The sequence below is a fragment of the Panthera uncia genome, unplaced genomic scaffold, assembly GCF_023721935.1.
Source record: "Panthera uncia isolate 11264 unplaced genomic scaffold, Puncia_PCG_1.0 HiC_scaffold_1692, whole genome shotgun sequence".
NCBI classification, from domain to species: Eukaryota; Metazoa; Chordata; class Mammalia; order Carnivora; family Felidae; genus Panthera; species Panthera uncia.
Genome location: NW_026058352.1, coordinates 17,330 through 39,112, shown reverse-complemented (window position 1 = coordinate 39,112; position 21,783 = coordinate 17,330). Strand labels below are relative to the sequence as shown.

Here is a 21,783-nt window from a genome sequence, read left to right as displayed (position 1 = left end):
TAAGATGTTAACTGTAATTGGGGCATCTAGCTGGCTCAGTCGGTTGAGCGTCCGACTTCGGCTCAGGTCATGATCTCACGGTCCGTGGGTTCGAGCCCCGCGTCGGGCTCTGGGCTGACAGGTCAGTGCCTGGAGCCTGCTTCACATTCTGGGTCTCCCACTCTCTCTCTGCCTCTTCCTGTCTCACACTCTATCTAACTCTCTCTCAAAAGTAAATAAACATTAAAAAAATTTAAAAAAAAGATGTTGACTGTAATATTCAGAGCAACCACTAAGAGAATAACTAAGAACGTACATAATACAGAATAAAAGAAACAAGAGGAGAATTAAAACGGTAGAGTGCTTGCTTCGGCAGCACATACACTAAAACTGGACGATACAGAGAAGACTAGCATGGCCCCTGAGCACGGATGACAGGCAAATTCGGAAACCGTTCCATACTTTTCTCATAAGAGCCATATAGGGAAAGCCCACAGTAACTATCATCCTCAATGGGGAAAAACCTGAGAGCTTTCCCCCTAGGGTCAGGAACAGAACAGGGATGTCCATTCTCACCGGTGTTGTTTAAGATGGTGTTGGAAGTTCTAGCATCAGCAATCACACAACAAAAGGAAATCAAAGGCATCAAAATTGGCCAAGAAAAAGTCAAACTTTCAGTTTTCACAGAGGACATGATACTCTATACGGAAAACTCAAAAGACTCCACCAAAAGACTGCTAGAACTGATCCATGAATTCAGCAAAGCCTCAGGGTACAAAATCAATGTACAGAAATTGGTTGCATTTCTCTATGCCAATAATGAAGCAACAGAAAGAGAAATCAAGAAACTGATCCCGTTTACAATTGCACCAAGAACCATCAAATACCTAGGAATAAACCTAACCAAAGTGGAAAAACCTGTATGCTGAAAACTTATGAAGGAGAAAGCTTTTGTTTTTGTGTTGTTTTTTTTTTAACGTTTGTTTATTTTTGAGACAGAGAGAGACAGAGCATGAACGGGGGAGGGTCACAGAGAGGGAGACACAGAATCTGAAGCAGGCTCCAGGCTCTGAGCTGTCAGCACAGAGCCCGACGCGGGGCTCGAACTCACAGACCGCGAGATCATGACCTGAGCCGAAGTCGGCCGCTTAACCGACTGAGCCACCCAGGCGCCCCTGAAGGAGAAAGCTTTTGAAGGAAATTGAAGAAGACACAAACAAATGGAAAAACATTCCATGCCATGGATTGGAAGAATAAATAATGTTAAAATGTCAATATAAATGTCAATATTACCCAAAGCAATCTACACATTCAGTGCAATCCCAATCAAAACTGCACTGGCATTCTTCTCAAAGCTAGAACAAGCAATCCTAAAATTTCTATGGCAACACAAAAGACCCCAAATAGCCAAAGTAATATTGAAGAAGAAAACCAAAACAGAGGCATCGCAACCCCAGACTTTAGCTTCTACTACAAAGCTGTAATCATCAACACAGTATGATATTGGCACAAAACAGACACTCAGATCAATGGAACAGAACAGAGAACCCAGAAATGGACCCACAAATGTATGGCCAGCTAATCTTTGACAAAGCAGGAAAGAATATCCAATGGAAAAAAGACAGTCTCTTTAACAAATGGTGCTGGGAGAACTGGACAGCAACATGCAGAAGAATGAAACTAGACCACTTTCCTACACCATACACAAAAATAAACTCAAAATTGATGAAAGACCTAAATGTGAGACAGGAAACTATTAAAATCCTCGAGGAGAAAACAGGCAAAAACCTCTTTGATCTTGGCCACAGCAACTTCTTACTCAACATGTCTCCGGAGGCAAGGGAAACGAAAGCAAAAAATGAACTACTGGGACCTCATCAAACTAAAGACTTTCTGCACAGCGAAGGGATCAGCAAAACTAAAAGACAACCGACAGAATGGAAGAAGATCTCTGCAAACGACATATCAGATAAAGGGTTAGTGTGTCCAAAATCTACAAAGAACTTATCAAAAAACTCAATCCCCAAAAAACAAATAATCCAGTGAAGAAATGGGCAGAAGACATGAATAGACACTTCTCCAAAGAAGACATCCAGATGGCCAACAGGCACATGAAAATATGCTCAATGTCACTCCTCATTAGGGAAATACAAATCAAAACCACACTGAGATACCACCTCATGCCAGTCAGAGTGGCTAAAATGAACAAATCAGGACACTATAGATGCTGGAGAAGATGTGGAGAAATGGGAACCCTCTTGTACTGTTGGTGGAAATGCAAACTGGTGCAGCCGCTCTGGAAAACAGTGTAGAGGTTCCTCAAAAAATTAAAAATAGATCTACCCTATGACCCAGCAATAGCACTGCTAGGAATTTACCCAAGGGATACAGGAGTACTGATGTATAGGGGCACTTGTACCCCAATGTTCATAGCAGCACTTTCAACAGCCAAATTATGGGAAGAGCCTAAATGTCCATCAACTGACGAATGGATAAACATGATGTGGTTTATATATACAATGGAATACCACTTAGCAATGAGAAAGAACGAAATCTGGCCATTTGTAACAACATGGATAGAACTGGAGGGTATTATGCTGAGTGAAATGAGTCAGAAAATGATGGATACCTTATGTTTTCACTCATACGTGGATCTTGAGAAACTTAACAGAAGAGCATGGGGGAAGAGAAAGGAAAAAAAATAGTTACAAACAGAGAGAGAAGGAGGCAAAGCATAAGAGACTTTTAAATACAGAGAACAAACTGAGGGTCGATGAGGGATGGGAAGGAGGGGAGGTGGGTGATGGGCACTGAGGAGGGCATTTGTTGGGATGAGCACTGGGTGTTGTATGTAAGCAATGGACCATAGGAATCTACCCCCAAAATCAACAGCACACTCTACACATTGTATATTAGTCATTTTGACAATAAATTATATTTTTAAAAAAATAGTACACTAGAAAGTATCTAGTTAATATGAAAGAAGGCAGTATAACTTCTCCATGAAGAAATAAAGGAACAAAATAAGACATACACAAAACAATATGCCATACAAAAATCCTGTTTTATCAGGAGTGGCATTTTATGTAAACGATTAAAACCCCCAATTAAAAGCTAAACCCTGCCAGAATGGATTTTAAAACAAGAAGACCATGCTCCAACTATAACGTGTCTACAAGACACAGTTTACGTCGAGAGAAGCACAAGATTTCAAGGAGGTTTGAAAAGATAGGCAAGGTGCACAGCAACCAAAAGAGCAGATTGGCTACATCACACAACAGAGATTCAAGACAAATGCCTGTAGCGGTTACAAAGCAAAGAAATCTAACAGAAGCATTTTATAAAGAGGTCATTCCGTATTCTAAAGATGCGACAATTATAAACACGTATGAACTCCACAACAGAGCCCCAATTACATAAAAGAGAAACTGATAAAACTGTTGGGAGAAATAGATCATTCAACGATAGCAGTTGGAGATTTGGATAGGACGCTTTTAATAAGGGGTAGAACTAGATTAAAAAGCAGCAAGGATAGAGGGAACTAGACTTAACACCGTGAACTACGTAACCACCACCAACCAGCTGGACTTAGTAGACATCTGCGGAACGTTCCCCCCCCCCCCCCCCCCCGGCCGAAGAGAACACACCTTCTCCAGGGAAGACGGTATGCTAGGCCAAGGTGCCGTAAACTGACAAACGCTTGAAATCATACAAAATACTTCCCCAATCTACAGTGGGATGAAAACAGAAGCTGATAATAGAAAACCTACTGGGGAAATTGGTAAGAACACGTGGAAAGTACACAACGTGCCTGTATATTCAAAGGCCAAAGAGGAAATTATAAGGGAAACTGAGAGATCCTGTGGGGCGAATGAAAATGAAAACACGACACCCCCAAATCTTCGGGGAGCAAGCAGTGCTGGGAGGGAAGTGGATGGCCCCAAACGCCCGTATTACCAAACAATGGTCAGAGATGTAGAGCGTGTGGATAGGCTGAAGACGAGCAAGAGGCTGTGAGCCATGGAATGAGGCCGCCCGCATGTGGCTGGACAAGGCAAGGGAATCCCAAGCCTCCAGAAAGGAACGCATCTCTGTGGACACCAAGAGTTCAGCCCGTGAGACAGATACGGGATTTCTGACCTGCACAATGTCGCTGTTGTAAGACGTCTGTGTTGTCTTAACTGGTGACTCCGGCAATAGAAAAGTAACACAATAAGAAACGTTCTCGGCCACCTGTTTTTCCTTTTTTTCACTGGACTTCTATACAGTGAGTCTCAAGCAGACCAAACACCCAGCGTAAGAAAGAACAAAATTTTCTGAACATTTCGTTCATGAGGACCTTAACAACCGAAGGTCAAAAGGCAGCTACAGACAGTTGATGGCACTACGGGTGACGCTTTCCTGAGGCTGGCCACCAGCTGTTAAAGAACACCGTGGCCTTGGCCTTTCTTAGTGCTACATCACAATCGCAGACGCACAAACCTCATTAATCGCTGGGTTCTTCTTTCCCATGTCCCACTGACACGTGCCATGAACATCAATAATTTAAGTCCTTCTTGAATTTTAGGGGACAGACAACCACTGCGTTCTAGATGGATGTGTCTTTCTTATATTGCAGATGTGTAAACTTTGCTAAGAATTAGCTTCCGAAGGCCCCCGGCTTTATGGTTTAATGATGAATCCATATGTTTTTATGCCTTTTGAATAAATGAAAACCAGCAGATGTCCTCCACAAAATGCAAGGCTGAAAGACGTTCTTTCCCCGCTGAAAGAACAGCTTCCATTCTCTTCGGGATCTACCTTTCAGTGGCCTGCCCTGCCCCTCCTCGCCTTCTGTCCTTACCACTGGTATGAAGGAAGCCCCCGCAGAGGGCCTGGTGGGATACAACATAAGCATTAGTAGGGAGACGATGCCAGAAACAGTTTTAATTTAGGGTGAGGCAAAGCATCGGGACATCTAGGAATCACACTGCGGTGAACTCAGCACTGATCACTACAAAGTGCTCCTCCTTTAAAGACACAAAATGCATCACGTCCAGGCATATTCCTTTGGCTGTCAGGGCGTGGTTTTTGTTTAGGCAGTTTTGTGTGTGTGTGGGTGTGGGTGTGGGTGTGGGTGGGTGGGGGTGGGGGTGGGGGTGGAGGAATGTCACAAAACTCAACTGTGGAAAGAGGACCCAAGGAAGACTGGAGAAACTTCCGTGGTGTTCCCACTGGCACAGCCAGTACATCCCAGCTCTGTACATCCCAGAGCATTCCGTCCCCAGGGCAAAGACTGTCGAACCTTGGTGCAGACTGCTGGATCCCTTCAGGGTATCAAAAATTCTAAACTCCTGGGCGGGCTGGTCTTCCATACCAAAGGAACACAGACCGGGAGGCTTAACAGACCTTTCCCACTCCCAATACTGCAGGCTGTGAGCCTGAGATCCAGGCAGGGCCGAGGCTGGTTCCCCCTTGAGGCCTGTCTCCTTGGCGTGTAAACCGTCTTCTCCCCGCGTCCTCATGTGGCCATCCCTCTGTGTGTGCCCGTGTCCTAATTCCCCCTGGTTTTTTATTTATTATTAATTTTTGAGAAAGACAGCAAGCAGGGGAGTGACAGAGAGAGAGAGAGAGAGATTCTCCAGCAGGGTTCGTGCTATCAGCACAGAGCCAACGTGGGGCTTGAACTCACAAAATCGTGAGATTGTGACCTGAGCCAAATCAAGAGTCAGAGGCTTAACTGAGTGAGCCACGCAGGCACCCCGTAATCTCTTCTTCTTACAAGGACACCAGCCCTATGGGATCAGGGCCTGCCCTACTGACCTCATTTTACCTTAGTCACCACTTTAAAGACCCCACTTCTACACACAGCCGCATTCTGAGGGCCTGGGAGTGAAGGGTTTCAACTGGTGAATTTTGGGGAGTCCCAGTCCGGTCCATGGAGTTCTAATAAATCTTTATCTATTTGGTATTTCTTTCTGTCAAGGGCATACCCAACCAACCACTTAAGGTCTCCTTACACATCTTATTTTTCAAAATGGGGAGGGACTAGGAGAGTTATCAAATAATCAAGATCCTTTTTATTTTATTTTTTATTTTTATTTTAATTCCAGTGTAGTTTTTTTTTTTTAATTTTTTTTTAATGTTTATTTATTTCTGAGACAGAGAGAGACAGAGCATGAACGGGAGAGGGGCAGAGAGAGAGGGAGACACAGGACACAGAATCCGAAGCAGGCTCCGGGCTCTGAGCTGTCAGCACAAAGCCCGACACAGGGCTCAACCCACGAACTGTGAGATCATGACCTGAGGAGCCGAAGTCGGACGCTCAACCGACTGAGCCACCCAGGCACCCCCAATCAAGATCCTTTTATTTAAAAGAATATGCTCACATGACCTAAGTGGGTTTGCAAATCTCAGATTTTACTGAACTGTACTCAGGGTTTCTGCAAAGAACCACAAGCAGCAAGGTGTGGGTCCCTCCGTCCATGGAGAGTGTACCACCGATACTCAAAAGCAGTGATGGGGGAGCAGTCTTGATCAAAGGGTACGGGGTCGGTGTCCTGACTTCCAGCGGCAAAGGGGCAACTCATGACACCTCCTCTCTGTGAACACGTAGAGGGTCCATGGACACAGAGTTAAGGCCGGCCGCATGTTCATTTTCTGAGGCATGTCAGTCTATGGCCTTATAAGATGTTACTCTAAGTCAGACCCAGTACATGAAAGATATCGCCTTCAATCAGACGCCATTTTCATAGCCCTCCCTAGGACTTGCTTAAAGCTGGGACCTATAATCAGAATGGAGAATTCTTGTCGAGTTCAAAGAGTATCGGATTTAAGTGGCAAGACATTTACGTGTGCTAAAAAATGCAAAATTTAATCAGCTGGGTGGGAAAAGTATCTGGTAGAGGACGGATTTTCCCTAAGGGACAGGTAGCTCATTCGGTGCCCAAGATACTCAGTGATGTTTAAGGGAAGGAAGACCACCAAATAAACTCTTGTGTGCTATTTAATACTTTGTGACTTACAGTCTTTAATTGAATTTGGCCCATTGGGGCCACAGTGCCGTAAATAAACTTTTAAACGCGCACTGAAATTACTAATCTTCACTCACACGTTAAGATGATATTAACTGACTTCTCCTGGAACAGTGAAGTGAACTTCAGATTCATTGTTCTTAATCAACTTCATTTATTAGGGGAAAGTGATCGTTGGCTATTCAAAAAGGTTCCATTGGCTAAATCGGACAAGAGAAGTAGTGAACGAGGACATAAAACCTAGTGGCTTTATAAATATGGTTTAATGACCATAAAGGTGTTTAAGTTGATGACAGAAATTGTAAATAGAACCAGAGGCTGTTATGGCCTCTTAGCGGTGATGGTGTAAGCCTAATACGTTTGTACACAGAGTAGGCAGAAATTAAATGTTTTGAACTGCTAACATTAACAGTTGGTACATTTTTAAAACTGAGGTGTAGTCAAGTCTGAACACAGGAAGTGGACCAAAGACAGAGAGAGAGAGAGAGAGAATCAGAGACTAAGAAAGGGTTGGGGAGAAAGGGTTCTGCCCCAAGGCAGAAATCAGCTCCTGGCAATGTCAGCTGATCCCAGAATGGAGTTTCCCACATTCAGGAAAAGGTGAGCGGGGACATTTGGAACTAAGAAATACACAGGGGTGTATCAGGAGGGTTTCCTCAATATGAATGTGGATACCCACTTTCTACTGATAATCTTCCCACCCAGGGAAATATGTTCCCATTACCCAAGTACCACACACCCAGGCTATATTAGGCCCTGCGTTTACAGGCTAGTGTTGATGCAAACGAGGGGTGCCATGGACAGGATGCAGACAGCTGTCCGACCCAAGAGCGAGGCCCAAGGTGATTATTCTGTGAATAATCAATAATTCGTATCTTAGATTTTAAGTTCCCAGCACAAGCCGTCATGATCTCTTTTCTGTACCTGGCAAGTATGTATTAAATATAATTGCACTTAAATGCAGCTGGACTCTGAGCTCCCGCAGGTGAATGACACGGTGAGTGTGGTTCTTATGTGGGAAGACAGGACAGAGTCCTTGGCCTTCGGCGGTTGGCAGCCACTGCTTTGGACATAATTAGAGAAGGCGAGTATATAGCAGAGAGGTGCCAGGAGGTCATTAGTTACAGCCCAATGTTTCATTAACGACAGTTAACAACCCTGGAACATCTCGCGGCACACGCCCACGGATATCCCAGGTTCTGTTCCACTTTCTGTTCTCTTACTGGCTGCGCTGTATTGAGAATGCAGGCTGGAGAGAAGCGAGGGGTCCCCTCCCACCGATTCCTCCCGTCCACGCTCGTCCCCGCCACGCAGGTATACACGGCGGCTATCCACACCACCAGGTACGTACTGACTGGGGTTTCTCTGCCGACACACACACCGCGTCTGGGCACTGTTCTACGTGCTCAGACCCCAACAGTCCACGGAACTGACCTGGCTCCGAACCCCGGTGGACCACGTGGTCTAGGAGCCAGGGTTTTGCCCACGGCGCCCTCGGAGCACCATAAACAGGCCGCCTGCCCCCAAATACCCACGGGAAGGGACAGACTGGAAGCAAAACCCGCGAGCAAAGACCGCCTGTCGGCAAAGGGCTACTTCCTTACTCTCATCCGGGAGCAGCCTGTAATTGTCCTTCAGGGTAGATGCCCTTCCTTGTTCAAGGACTCAGACCCTTTCAAAGCGAATGACAAGCGAATGACAGCACTTGGCGTGCTCACACGTCCACACGGACAGGACCCAAAACGGCAGGCTTTGGCACAGGGCTCAGGAGGAATCAGAGGGCCGAAGGCCGAAGCCCGGAAATGATGAAGGATCCCCACCCGCTCCCCGTAGCAGGTAACACACTGTCCTCCTGGCCCCAAATGAATTTCTTTCTTTGCTATTTGCATGCAAAAGTAAACGAAGCAAATCAAGACGCATAGCAGAACGCGATGGGTGTAGGTCCATTTGGCTGAGTTCCCAGATCCTTCCTTCCTAGACCTACCATCCAGGTCTGTGAGTATGTGCATCACACGCGGGCAGGGGGACGTCCACATGCAAATGTGAAACGTCTTCCGGGTACCAGCACGGTTCAAAGATGGGCCTAGACGGATGGCCATTTCTTCTGGTTCTCTCGGCAGGGCGATGCCTGCCGTGTGCATCTACGGGACTCCCGCCCCCGCCCCAACCATGACATCAACGTAAACGTGGCCAGACTTTCAGGCGACTGAAAGTCAACACGTATCCGTGCCCGGAACAGAACTGCTCACTCTTCCAAAGCCTTGTATCTGCGGTGCTTGGGGACGAGCCCGTGCAATTCAGCCACGGCAGGAGGGAATCCCGGCCACATCTGTCTGCCTCGGTCCCTGCAAACCGTGTCATGAACTAAACTGCCCCTGAATCAGGCTTCTCCTCTTCCTTCCACACCAGCCCTCTGTGTCCTTGTAATGGGCTGCGTGGAGACTCTCAAACAGACGCATCCACGTCCTGCCTTCCTGGACCCTGTGAATGGGACCTTATTTGGAGAAAGGGTCTTTGCACATGTGATTAAGTCAAAAATCTCAAGATGACATCATCCTGTATTATCTGGGTGTGTCCGAAGCCCAATGACAGGTGTCCCTTTAGGAAGGAAATGAGAGGCCACATAAGGAGGGAGGCAGAGGTGGGAGGGATGTGGCCACAAAGCCAGGACTGCGGGAGCCACCAGAAGCTAGGATGGGCGGGACACAGCCCCCCCTCCAACCTTGGAGGGAGCATGGCCCCAGCCACACCGGTCTACTTCCGGCCTCCAGAACCGGGAGAGACACGTCAAAGCCACCGGTCTGTGGTGGCGTGGGACAGGGCTCCCGAGACACAAACGCGGTCCTGGTGTCGTTCACGGGGACAGCCGGAACAGCCTGCTGGCTGTCTCCACAGAGGGCAGGCCTTAGTCATCTGCATCACCATGTACAGCTTGCCACAGCGCCCTCTGCTCCGGGAAGCCCTCAGGAAGACGGCTCTGTCCTGGGGGCACTTTCCTAGCTCTGTTCCCATCACTCAGCGAGGAACCTCGTCTCCGGTCACACACAGGCACTTTTGCCAAAGCCCTGCCCTTTTCCATGTGTGCACAGCGTCCTCCCGGCCTAGGGCACGCTCAGCCTGGGCCGCCCTCCACCGAACGTCTTCCTGCAGCTCGGCCACAGAGCGCAGGACCGATCTTCTCTGGGAGGCACCCTGGACTGCTGGTGCATGTCCCGCTCCTGGCTCCCAAGGACACTGGGTCAGCTGAGCAGATAAATGAGACTGCGGTAGCATGGACATCTGCCTTCCTGCAGCACATACCCCACCACACCCCAGACCGTGTCCCCAGAAGCACAGGGGCGGTGAGGTGGGGAGATACCCATTCCCTGCGCCGGTCTCTCTACCCGGCATTGGCTGGGCAGCTTAGCCAAGCCTGTGGGACCCGTGAACTGAATGAACGCCCTGACCATCTGTCTCCTCGAGCTCTGTGGATCCATCCGATCAGACTTTTCTCCAATCCCTCCTCCACTTAGAACTCTATCCCCAAACAAACCCTCGACAGTGGAAAGTCAAAGTCCTACCCCTCCCCCCCAAGCCATGTGGATGGACCCAGCCAAGGGCTGGCGGCTTCCAGTCACCTGAACTGCCTTGGACGGCTGGCTTCCTGTATTGTCCAAATGACCCAGTGGGCGACTATAAATGCCTTTATCAGGCTGCTGCCTTTCGGGCAAGGTCAGCACAACTGGTTGAACAAGATTGCAGCAGAGATACGCTGCTGTACCTTCAGGAAGGGACGAGCTCGTCAGGCTGGGACTGGCAGACCCACAAATGACTTACATGTTTGTGTTCTGAGCACGTACCCAAGCGCAAACCTGCAGGGCACAGGACAGGGCACCAGACACAGAACAGGCAGAGCTGACAGTCATGGTTCCCTGCACGAACGCTCTTTCTCTCGGAAGGGAAGTAGGGACCAGTTTGTGGCCAAATTCCTCAAAGACATGTATGAACGTTCTAGGGGAAAACTGCTGGTGAGCTCTGTGCTCCCACCAGCGCCTTCTTCAACCACTCATTTGCCCCAGCATCCCTGCCCTGTCACCCACGGGAAGAAGAGCACAGTTCCGGAACCACCACTGGTATCGGTGGGGGTCACGGAAGTGCCCTGGATGAATCACTGCCTCGTTCTCTGCTCAGTCCTCTGCAGAAAGGGGAGTGACAGCAGTTAAGTGCGGGCCACCAGCTTGCAGACCTAACTAAGGCACACCGCAGCTCACAAGAGCGCTGAGCGCACGGTAAAGGCTCACGAGAGACACTGTGGCTGCGCAAGGAAACCACTGAGAGCCTAAAGAACGGCACTGGTGATCAGGAGGGCGTAGAAATGGCTCTGAAGGATTTAGGACTAAGTAAGCACTTGCATGGTTTGGGGCTGGGGCCGAGGGTGAGGAAGAGAAGGTTGGAAGGGAAGTCTGAGTGTGTGGCGTGCATGGCTCACAGGGACGCTGCCGAAGACCAGGTCGGACAGAGAATTCTGGGCTCCACGCTAGACACAGTGTGCCGGTGGGGCAGGGCTGACCGATGGTCACTGGGATGAACGCAAGAGAGAGCAGAGGGCAGTCCACGGGGGTCAGAGAGTCCTTGAAGCGAGAGCATTCACTGCAGCCTGGGCTCACGAGCCATCGCCAAGAGAGAGGCGTGCAAGGCGAGTGCTTATGCCCTGTCAGCGTCACCAAACTACAGATGCCCACCCCTGTTGCTTCCCCAGAATATTTGACGTTGATCAGGAGTCTGGCCCGGCTACCTTGCAGAATGACCTTGCAGTTTGTATTTGTCTGGTTGTATTCACGTAGCATCCCCTCACTTGTTCTTTGACCTTCCCAAACGAGAAAGTGCTCATAGACACTCAACTGGTGACCACCCAACTGGTGACCACCCAACTGTGAGACAGGTGAGCTGTTCTGGCAGTTGAGGACAGCACATCCTCTACCATGGCACTCGGGCCCTGTCCGGGCACCATCATGGTCCCCACACTGACTCCAATGGTCTTGGCTTCCATTGGTGACTCCTGTCCAAACCACTCATGGTGGGGACTGTGAAATGCTGATTTCCCTAATTCAACCATGCTTTCCATATTTATTGAGTGCATTCTTCAAAAGAGCTGTCTTCCTCCCTACCTCCTCTGTCTTGAGAGGATTATGACATTTCCTTTTTTTTTTTTTAGAGTATTACAATGTATTTTTTTTTTTTATCGTTTATTTATTATTGAGAGACACAGCATGAGCATGGGAGGGGCAGAGAGAGGAGGAGACACAGGATGCGAAGCAGGCTCCAGGCTCTGAGCTGTCAGCACAGAGTCTGACACGGGGCTCGAACCCACAAACCGCGAGATCATGACCCAAGCTGAAGCTGGACGCTTCACCGACTAAGCCGCCCAGGCGCTCCTAGAGTATTACGATCTATCGTAGTCATTACTCTCTGGATTTCGTGTCACGCTGCATTTTGCTACTGGGACCCATCCCTGCATTCTGGCTTAAGACTCATGAATCCTGCTTTGTGGGCTGGAGAAGCGGCGTAAACTGGGCAGAACGCACAACTATATCCGCACAGACCCACCTCCGTAGGAAGTACTAAGTTAGCGCTTCCAGTGTGTACAAAGTGCAGCAACTGTATTTGCTGTCCCATCACTCTTGGGTTTCCAAGGAGTCTGAATGCACAGGTCTGAACGCACTTAGATGAAATCCCCTGAAGCCACTCAGAGATCACAGCAAGTGGTCCGGAAGAGGTGGAAATCAACGCACTACAGTGGACAGGCTGCAGACACAGCCACCCAAGCACACCTATCGTTGGTTCCCGCAAGCACCCTCTTTTCCGAGTGTGTGCCAACATGGCCTCGGCGTCCCCTGTAACCCCGGCCCACCTTTCTGCCTAATGGTTCCGGTCTTGAAGACACAGGGACACTATGACCACCACCTACACCTGGGCTCTCAGGCTTGAGACCTCCCACCAAAACACCCCGTGTGGCACCAAGGAGGATAAGAGTGAGTTCCACACGTCTTTCGAGGACGAGACTTCTCACGACCAGGGACTAGGGCAACAGAACTGACCACGTGCATCTTCTCCCCAGAAAAGCAACAGGAGCTCTGCGTGTGCTTGCCACAAATGGCTGAGTGCAGCTGACCGCTAAGCATAATTCGTAGGTCGTGGGAAACAGAGGGACAGGTAAGGAGACAGCAGGCGCAGACAACCAGACAAACCCAGAACGTAGAACATTGCATAACGTAACCGGCCTTCCCAAAGTCACCATCATGGGGGAAAACAAAGGATGCGATTGGAGGAAGGGGTGAAGCTTTCTGATTTACAGCAGGATAAAGGGGTATAAAACTACCATGTGGAACCCAGCTTGGAAAACACTAGAGGATTCTCAGCTGGACCGTCGTCCCCTCTATGTTCTAATACAATCATTACTGGGAAGTCTTTTTTTTTTTTTTTTTTTTTTTTCTAAACACAAACTGTCTGCTTGATAAAAATACTCTGTCCTGCTTCAGAAAACATGTTTATTGCTCTCGTATTTCTTCCCCTGGTCTGGAATGTCTGTTTTTCTTCTTTGCTCCTTCCTGCACCTGACATAAATTCTCCAGGTGACTTCAGTTGAAAGTACTTTCTGTCTCTACCATGCCCTTGCCATGCTTAGTAGCCAGTGATGCACAGAGTCTACTCGCCACGTTTTATGTCCCATCGGGACGCTGAGACTAAGAGTCGGGGCTTGCCTGAATCCCACACAGCACCTGGCACCAGACAAGGATGGGAATGTGAGCAGACAAGGATGAGTGGATGCACGGGTCCACCACGGGGAGTGCTGAGATTAAGTACAACTAAATAAAAGGGACGATTCAGCTCCTCGGTGAACTAGCTACATTTGAGGCCCCTGGGTACCACGTGTGCTTCCTGTTCGCAGGGCAGACATACAACATTCCCAGGTGACAGGCAGCTGGTGACAGCTTCATGGACCGTGCTGGTCTAGGGAGGAGAGATGTGCAAAGTTCTCATCAAGGACACTCCGCTTTTCCTACAGATAAGGGGGGAGGACGGGATCTCAGGACATGAGAGGGAGGGAAGCCTGATGCTTATTTTGACTCTTGCCCCCAACGTCTCACAGAAGCTCACATGTGCAAACCACGATTTTGCTCTTGTTCTGATTCTGGGTACAGACAGGACAGTCTACGGCCGCTTGCACAAGGTTTGGTTGGCTCCTGCGTCTCTCCCTGACCAGCCACGTCATGTGTGAGATTTTCCAGTACAGCATCACTGATCACAAAGGGGCGTATGCCATGACCTCGCTCCTAGACCCAGCAGCAAAGGAGAATCAAAGGCCGCCCACGGCCCAACCCAGGACCACCAGCAATGCCAACGAAACCGCCCTGCAGGCAGGGGTGTGAGGACGCGACCACCCTCCGCCCACACAGGGGCCCTCTCCGCACAGACACTCTGCCCACTGAGACTTAGCTACTGACTACAGACGTCACGGGGAATTCTGGGTGTGAGGGAGCCAGAGCACAGGGAAGGTGATGTACCTACCCGAGGCTCAGAACATATGCCAAGAGGCACTAGAATAGCTGTCCACCTCTACAGAGCGGGGGGGGGGGGGGGGGGGGGGGGCGGGGAGAGAAAGCTTCTTAAGACAGGACGTGTTACGATTATTACGTTTTCAACAAAACTCTCCATACACGTCCTGAGGGCAACTTTAACCAGAGACATCTGCACCAAACAGCCAAGATTGCCCCCACCTATTTTAACACAATTACGTGAAAGTTCTCACAAATCAAATGCTCTAATTATTAGCCACAGGTACTCATGCAGACTTGATGTAGGAAACTCATTTTCAAATGCAATCCACTGTGGTAGAACGCTTTTCTATTTTCCAGTTACGGGCTGTGTCTCAACGCTTTTTAAAATGCCTCCTCCCTAGGTGTGACCAGGCATCTTTGTAATGAGTGCTTTGAGGACACTTCTTGGGGGCATCATTTCCCTCGCTGTTTTACATGGCATTAAAAAACCAGGGACGCTGACTGGTACGTAAATCACGGGAATTTAAAAAGAAAAGAATCAGAGTGAAGGGCAAATCATCAGAAAGACAAAAGGGGCCAAAATATCGCCCAACACACTGCTTTTCCAGAAGAAAGAAGGAAAAGAGCAGAAACGGCTTTGTGACAAAGTGTGAGTGCTGTCCTCCCTCGATGATGAGAGTCTGTGAAGCCGCAAACACACAGTGAGAAGGCAAGGACAGGGCAGGGCCCAGCCGCACTCACAGGGATTTGCTCAATGTTTCCGTCCTACCGCCAGCTGGACAAAAGTCTGTTATCAGCAGGATTCTGCAATCTGGGTCTCAAGCCCTTCTCAATTATTCTAGAAAGAGGAGCAGCTGTGGTGGGCGACCAACGACCACCTCTAAGCACAAATTTTAGGTGGACGCGTTTGACCACTAACACCAGGCACAAACTTGAGGAGGACGCAGTTCAGATCTACTAGAAAGTGTCACCGATGGGGACAGTTTAGCAGCATCGGCCCATACTTGGTTTGCTTTGTTAGCAATGGCCAGTTTTCTCCAACATGGTCTAGAGTCCACTCTTCCTAAAGGGTCCTTCCCCAGACCCCCGGCAGCATCTTATTCCAAAGTGAGAAACTCAGAGTCTGCGCTGCCTTGGGCGTGGGCTCTCCTCAGCTGCAAGGCCTTGGACTGCCCTCCGAACTTCAGCTGACTTCTCTGCAAGGACGGAAGGAACCCAAGTTTCACCTAGCAAGGAGAGCTAAAGCCTGAGCACGTGCGGTCAGCTCCCAGGGGAGCAGGGCAGAAAGAATGTGAACGTACCAGAGCACGGCTGCCCCCACACCCAGCACGAGACCCCAGGGCACACAGCCAAGGGGGGGGAGGGGTTCCAAAATGTAGAGCATGCATGCGATGATTATCTCCAGCCAATGGGGATGCGTGTGCGTAGGGAGGCATCTTGACAATGCTTCGTTCGGCCCTGCCTTCCTGAGGAAGTGTCACAACCCTGGTAGTGTCCAGATGGTAGGGCACCACTGAGAAAAGAAGCTCCGATCTCCACTTAAAAAAAATCTCATACATGTTACGCAGGTCAGTTGGTCATGTGTGTTTTAGCGTTGCTGTGGGACGTCTTATGTAGGTCCTATTTCTATGAGCACTGCTCTGCACAGCAAACTTCCTGTTTGCTAAAAATGACAGGCTCCCCCCCCCCCCCCCCCCCCCCCCCCCCCCCCCCCCCCCCCCCTCCCCCGACAAAAAAAACCCCCCCCCCCCCCCCCCCCCCCGCCCCACTTTGCTCCTAATTTCAGCTTTTTACGAACCGGATAATCTTCCCCATCCAGAAGGCGAGACACCATTGAATACCTGTCATCTTCCTTCGAAATCTTGTCGTGGTTGATAAACAATTTCAGTCCCTTCTCCTCTTTCTCTAAATGGCATTTGAGAGACAAAATTATTACCTAGATCATAGTTGATTATTACCTTGTGTCAACAAAAACAGAATCCAAAAGTGTCGTTTCTATTGCAAAGGACAACAGTGTCATACATTTCAAACGTCCGAAATAGTACCTCGGTGTGGTCAACCTTTCCACAAAAATTTGTTTACTTCCTCATTCTCCTCTGATTAAACAAGCCTCCCCGCGGATATCAGCATTGCCTCCTGAAACTAATTGTTTTGAACCGCATTTCCCTGAGCACAGCAGTACAGGAGGCTAGGCTGACAAATGGAACTTGCAGGGGAAAATTCATTCACCGTGCTAACAAACCTACCGCAAAAGGACTCGTTACAAATGGATAGCACAGTGTGCTGCAAACAGGAGACAGACTGAATGAACTACACCAGCGTAACTGACCAGACCGCACGAGACAGAGCAGTACATTTTGGAAAGCAGTGTCTTATACGAGACATTTTATAAAAAGAATGGAACGAGTGAATTTCTGAGGAGGTTCTGCAAAGCTTTACTTACTACCTCAAAGCAGAGTGAAATCTGAAAGAAGGGGCAGACACTAAGAGGGAAAAAAACCCAAAAAGGGCCATGTCTTATCTTCCCAAAGGACACTAATCCTTGCTTCTCTGACCAATTCGAAGGCTTGGATGACAGTTGCAAAGGGCAAACCATTTCGCCTGGTGTAACTGGCAAGTGGAGACCCCTGCTCATAACTGCTCCTGCAGGTCCCGTGACAGAAGCCACATTCCTGGCTTCAGGGAGCAGCTACGTTTGCATCGGGAGTCGGACGTAAGCATGCAACTCATATAGAAGTTTAATAAATCACATTTTAACGAGACCTCTCAGTTTGCATTAATATTCATGAGACTCCCAGAACAGTTCTTTGGGCCTTTCATCAGAGGATAAGGAATTTATTTGACAACGTAAACTTCTTGACCACCTGAGCAGGAAAAGTCCTGTCTACCAACGATACTTATGAATCCCAGAAGGTTTCTGAAATGGAGCCATTTCAGATTTAGGAGCTACATGCACTGTTCTCTGCAATTGGTGACCTCTATGGGGATTTACTTATTTATTTATTTTATACATTTACGGGAATTAATCTGGTTTCAAAGTGCCTGTTTCTATTCTGTGGCTTAAAAAAAAAAAAAAAAAAATCAGTCTTATTACTACTGAATCACCTAGCAATAGGACCAGTGCAGAGGGCGAGGGGGGGTGCGGGGGGGAAGGACGTCATACTCACCGTTTAAGATGAACACATCATTTATATTTAGAATCAGATCGATCTGGAATCATTCCTCAGCTTTGCTCCTTATCCGCTGTGTGACCTTGGGCAAGTGACTTAACCTCTCTGAGTTGTATTGTTTATTAGTGAATGCACATATCCTCCTCTACAGGGTTCTAGGCTAAGAGCCCCTTAATGTATGCACACCTCCACCAGGTCAGCAGCCCACGTAAATTATGCAGGCATTTTTACAGTTTTGTGAGGGCTTCTGGAGGCTATGAGGTCAGAACACAGTAACTTAATACTGTTATGCAACAGGATGTGGAAGCTTTGGGTAGCCCTCAGGACAGTTGTCTCCGCATTTACGCACTGGGTGTTTGTCTTCTCTGAATTCTACCTGAACTTTTCACGGCAGGTGAACTTCCGGATGAGCATGGATTTCTCAGTCGAACCCTAGAGAGAGCACGTTGTAGAAGGATTGATAATCCCTGTGCTTTATCCAACTTTCAGGCCCTGGGGCTCAAAAGCAAGGTGGGGTGGAGTTCTTGCACAGCCAAGCCCCTCCCCAAGTGATGTCGGAGCCGCAGGTCACTCCGGGCAGCCAGGCCACTTAAGAGGACTCGTCCGCCTCCGCAGTCCTGGCATTTGAGGCTGGATAATGTGTCGTGGCGTGGGGCGCTCCGGTGCACCGCGGGAGCCCCAACAGCACGCCCGGCCTGTAGCCCCCCCGATTCTAGCAACATCCCCCTCTACCTAGGTGCCCCCCAACGCCTCCAGACGTTCCGGCTTGAGGACCCCTGCCCCGTGGGATGCTACAAGCAAGGTGCGTGCACCTCGGCGCCCACGCCGACGGCCCCCGGGAGCAGGCCGGCAGGGACCCGCCAGGCCGGTGCGCACGTGGGGAAATTGAGGCAGGGCGGCGCTCCCGGCAAGCACAGCGGGAAGGACCCTTCACTCCCGCGCGGTGGTCTCCGAGCGCCGCCCCCACGCGCGCCGCCCCCCCCCCCCGCACACGCACTCCATCCCCACGCGAGGCGCGGCCACCGGAAGTAGTGCCCCGGGCGGCGTCGACACTGCAGCCCCGCGCGCGGCCGGCCTGACATGGCCCCGGCGCTCCCGCCGCCGCTGCCCGCCTGGGGGTCCCAGACTCGGCCCCGCCGCCGCCCTCGGGCCTGAAAGCCTGCGCCCCCCCTACCCCCACCGCCCGCGTCCTCCCCGGACAGCCCTCGCGGGTGGCGGCCGCAGGCTACCCACCAAGAAGGAGGCCGTCCATGTCAAAGAGCAGGTGGGTGACGGGCCGCGGCGGGGGTACGGAAGCCGCCATTGTGCCGGCGTCACGGCCAGGTAGGGGCGGAGAAAGGTGCGCGCGCCCGCCGCCCCGCGCCCGCGCGCCCCAGGCCTCCGCGCGAGCCCGGAGCCGCTCTGCGCACGCGCGCCCCGAGCCTCCGAGCCTCCGGGCCCGGAGCCGCTACCGTGCACGCGCGCTCCGAGCCATCCTGCACGTCCCGAGCCTCACTGCGCACGCGCGCCTCTGGCGGTCTCTGGCGAGCCGTCGAGTGCGCGCTCCGAGCCGCGCACGCGCGCTTCCGTCTCTCCTCTGTGTCGCGCGCGCGCGCGCGTCTAAGAGGGTCACCCAGTCTCTGCCGAGGAGCCGGGATGCGGCACGGGCGGGCACGAGTTTGGCCGCATACACCCCCGCAAACGGGGCAGCGCAGCGACTACCTGGCGGTGTGGGGGCAGATGCAGGACGAGATTGGAAAGGGTGGGAGGACGGAGGGAGAGCCTCGAAGGATGGTCCCTGGGGCAGTTGCGGGGAGGGCCGTAGAGGTGCTCAGGCGGGCATCACCGCGAGCCACCCGGTAAACGTGGAGCCAGATGGCCTGGTTGTGCAGCCGTCCGAGCCCTGATTGGTCGTCCAGGGACCCTCGCAGATTTCCCCTTTCTGTTTCGCGCGCCATCCGTCCCCTGGGCCCCGCCTGGCGCATGCGCAATGGCCAGCGGGTCCGCTGGGTCTGCGGTCCCCCTGGCTTCATCACCGACAGAGCTTCCCCAGCTGGTGCCTCCTCCCAAAATCAGCCGAAAACGATCAGAGAGGAAACGGAGGAAGCAAAATTAGGGATGTGCCTTGCCGCCTTCGCCTGCTCACGCTTCACCTGCCTTTGTGGCTCTGAGGTTTTTTGGTTTTTTGTTTTTTTAAACCTTTTGCATTCTTTCTGAATGCAACCTGGAAATAATTTTGTTTTTCTTTTTGGGCACGATCAAAGATACCTTTATGTGTCCGTTTCTGTTTAGTGTTGGTTGGCGTTGCATATGCATATTTAAGCATAAGGATAGGGCCTCTTTAAGGAAGCCGAACTTAGAAAGTTCCAGAGACTGTAAGACCTTAAGAGTGTATTTCTGGTGAAGTGCAAAAAGTCCGGTGTGACTTGCGTGGATTGGGTAAGCAGAGCAAGATGATAGGCTAGGAGTCTCTGTGCATCGCTTTCCTTGGGCATGAAAGATGGATGTTTAAGGAGACACGCGGGTCAAGCAATCCCTTAGTACTAGCAAATAGTATATATTCAGTTAATTCGTGTCTTTTTAGAGCTGTTGCTGTGACAGGTTATGATTTCTTTTTGAGGACAGAGAAGGCAGTTCAATCAGTTAGTGAGGGGACTGTGCTCAGCTGCTGTAACAAAGAGGCTGGGTGGCCTGAACAACACACATATGTTGCCTTAGAGATCTGGAAGCCAGGGGTTGGAGAACAAACAGCCAACAGGGGTCAATGCCTTCGGAGACATTGAGGACAGGATTGTTCCGGGCCTCTCCTTGGCTTGTACGTGGTCTTCTTATGTCTTTATATCATCTCTCTGTGGGTCTGTTTCTGTGTCCAAATTTCCCCTTTGTATGATGATTCCAGCTGTAAGGGATTACCTATCCTAATGACCACGTTTTAATTTGATTATCTATGTAAAGACTCTGCCTTCAAATAAGATGATCTTCTGAGCCTCCTAGGGGTTAGGACTCCAACATTATATGTGTAATATATAGACACACGTGTATACGTCACTGCACTTGCAGAGGGACAGGGAAGTTGCAGAGGGACAGGGAAGAGGGACAGGGAAGAGTCGTGTGGACTTCTCTCCACAGATGTAAAAATGTGATTCAAATAATTTTTTCTTTGAATTTCATATATCTCTTGGATATGACGGAAGATATCCCTTCATTTACAAAAACAAAAGAAAAAAAAAAAAAAACCCAGAAACAGATCCCAAGAACCGTCATGTTTGTGACAAGCTAGATTGGGGGGGGAAAAAAATGAAAACAGGTTCACACCTGAAGTGGTTTCGACGCACGTAACTAAATGCACTTTGATGCTTCTTCTCCTAACAGTCAAGGATAGAAACAGAGCTTCTGGGGAGAGAGAGAGGATGAATTTCCTTTCACAAATTACAATTTATGTTTGCAAAATTGTGTTTTCCCCGTGGGATGATGTCTTACTTTTCCCGACAAGTTTAAAATGCGGCAGACGATCCAATCAACTGTAGTGCGGTGGTGTCCAAAACACATCCACAAGTGATCGTACAGATTGAAAATCAGGATCCTCTCCCACACAATGAACATGCATGCTAAAGCAAAAACGATAGATATATCTCAGCTTATCTCAGCTTCCTCGTCTTGCTGTCTTGCTTATTCTGTCCATGTGTTTGCTCTCTGTGTCGTATCTGGAAAGGCGCTTGTCATCCAAGTCCCGTTTGGAAACCCACCGAGCCCTGCGGTTCACCCTGGGCGGCTCTCGTTTCCTTCCCCGGCTCCAACCCGGTCCCGGGGAGCCTGAGGCTGGTGGATGGTGCCCTTTCTGCAGGTTGCCTGTGCGGGGCCCTGCAGCAGGTGGGGGGGGGGGGGGCCAGGGCTGGGTCTCAAAGAGATGTGTGGAGGGAAGCCTTGAGGCACACTGGAGGTCCCTGTTGGCAGCACTAGCCAAGCCTGTGGAGAGTTTGGAGAGCCCAAGGCGCCCTCTCCCACTGCAAGCTTCCTTGCACGGCTTAACATTCCTTTAGCTGGAGAACTGGCCTGGGAGTGGCTTCAGACATAACGCTGGAGCAGTGAAGGGCGTATATCAAA

General features: G+C 50.1%; 1 non-coding gene across 1 annotated transcript; it reads left to right on the top strand.

Moving 5' to 3' along the window:
• Nucleotides 1-339: 339 nt before the first annotated feature.
• LOC125917316 (U6 spliceosomal RNA) lies at nucleotides 340-445 on the top strand. The gene has a single exon (XR_007456149.1). It is a non-coding gene; the product is annotated as a U6 spliceosomal RNA (small nuclear RNA).
• The last annotated feature ends 21,338 nt before the right edge of the window (nucleotides 446-21,783 follow it).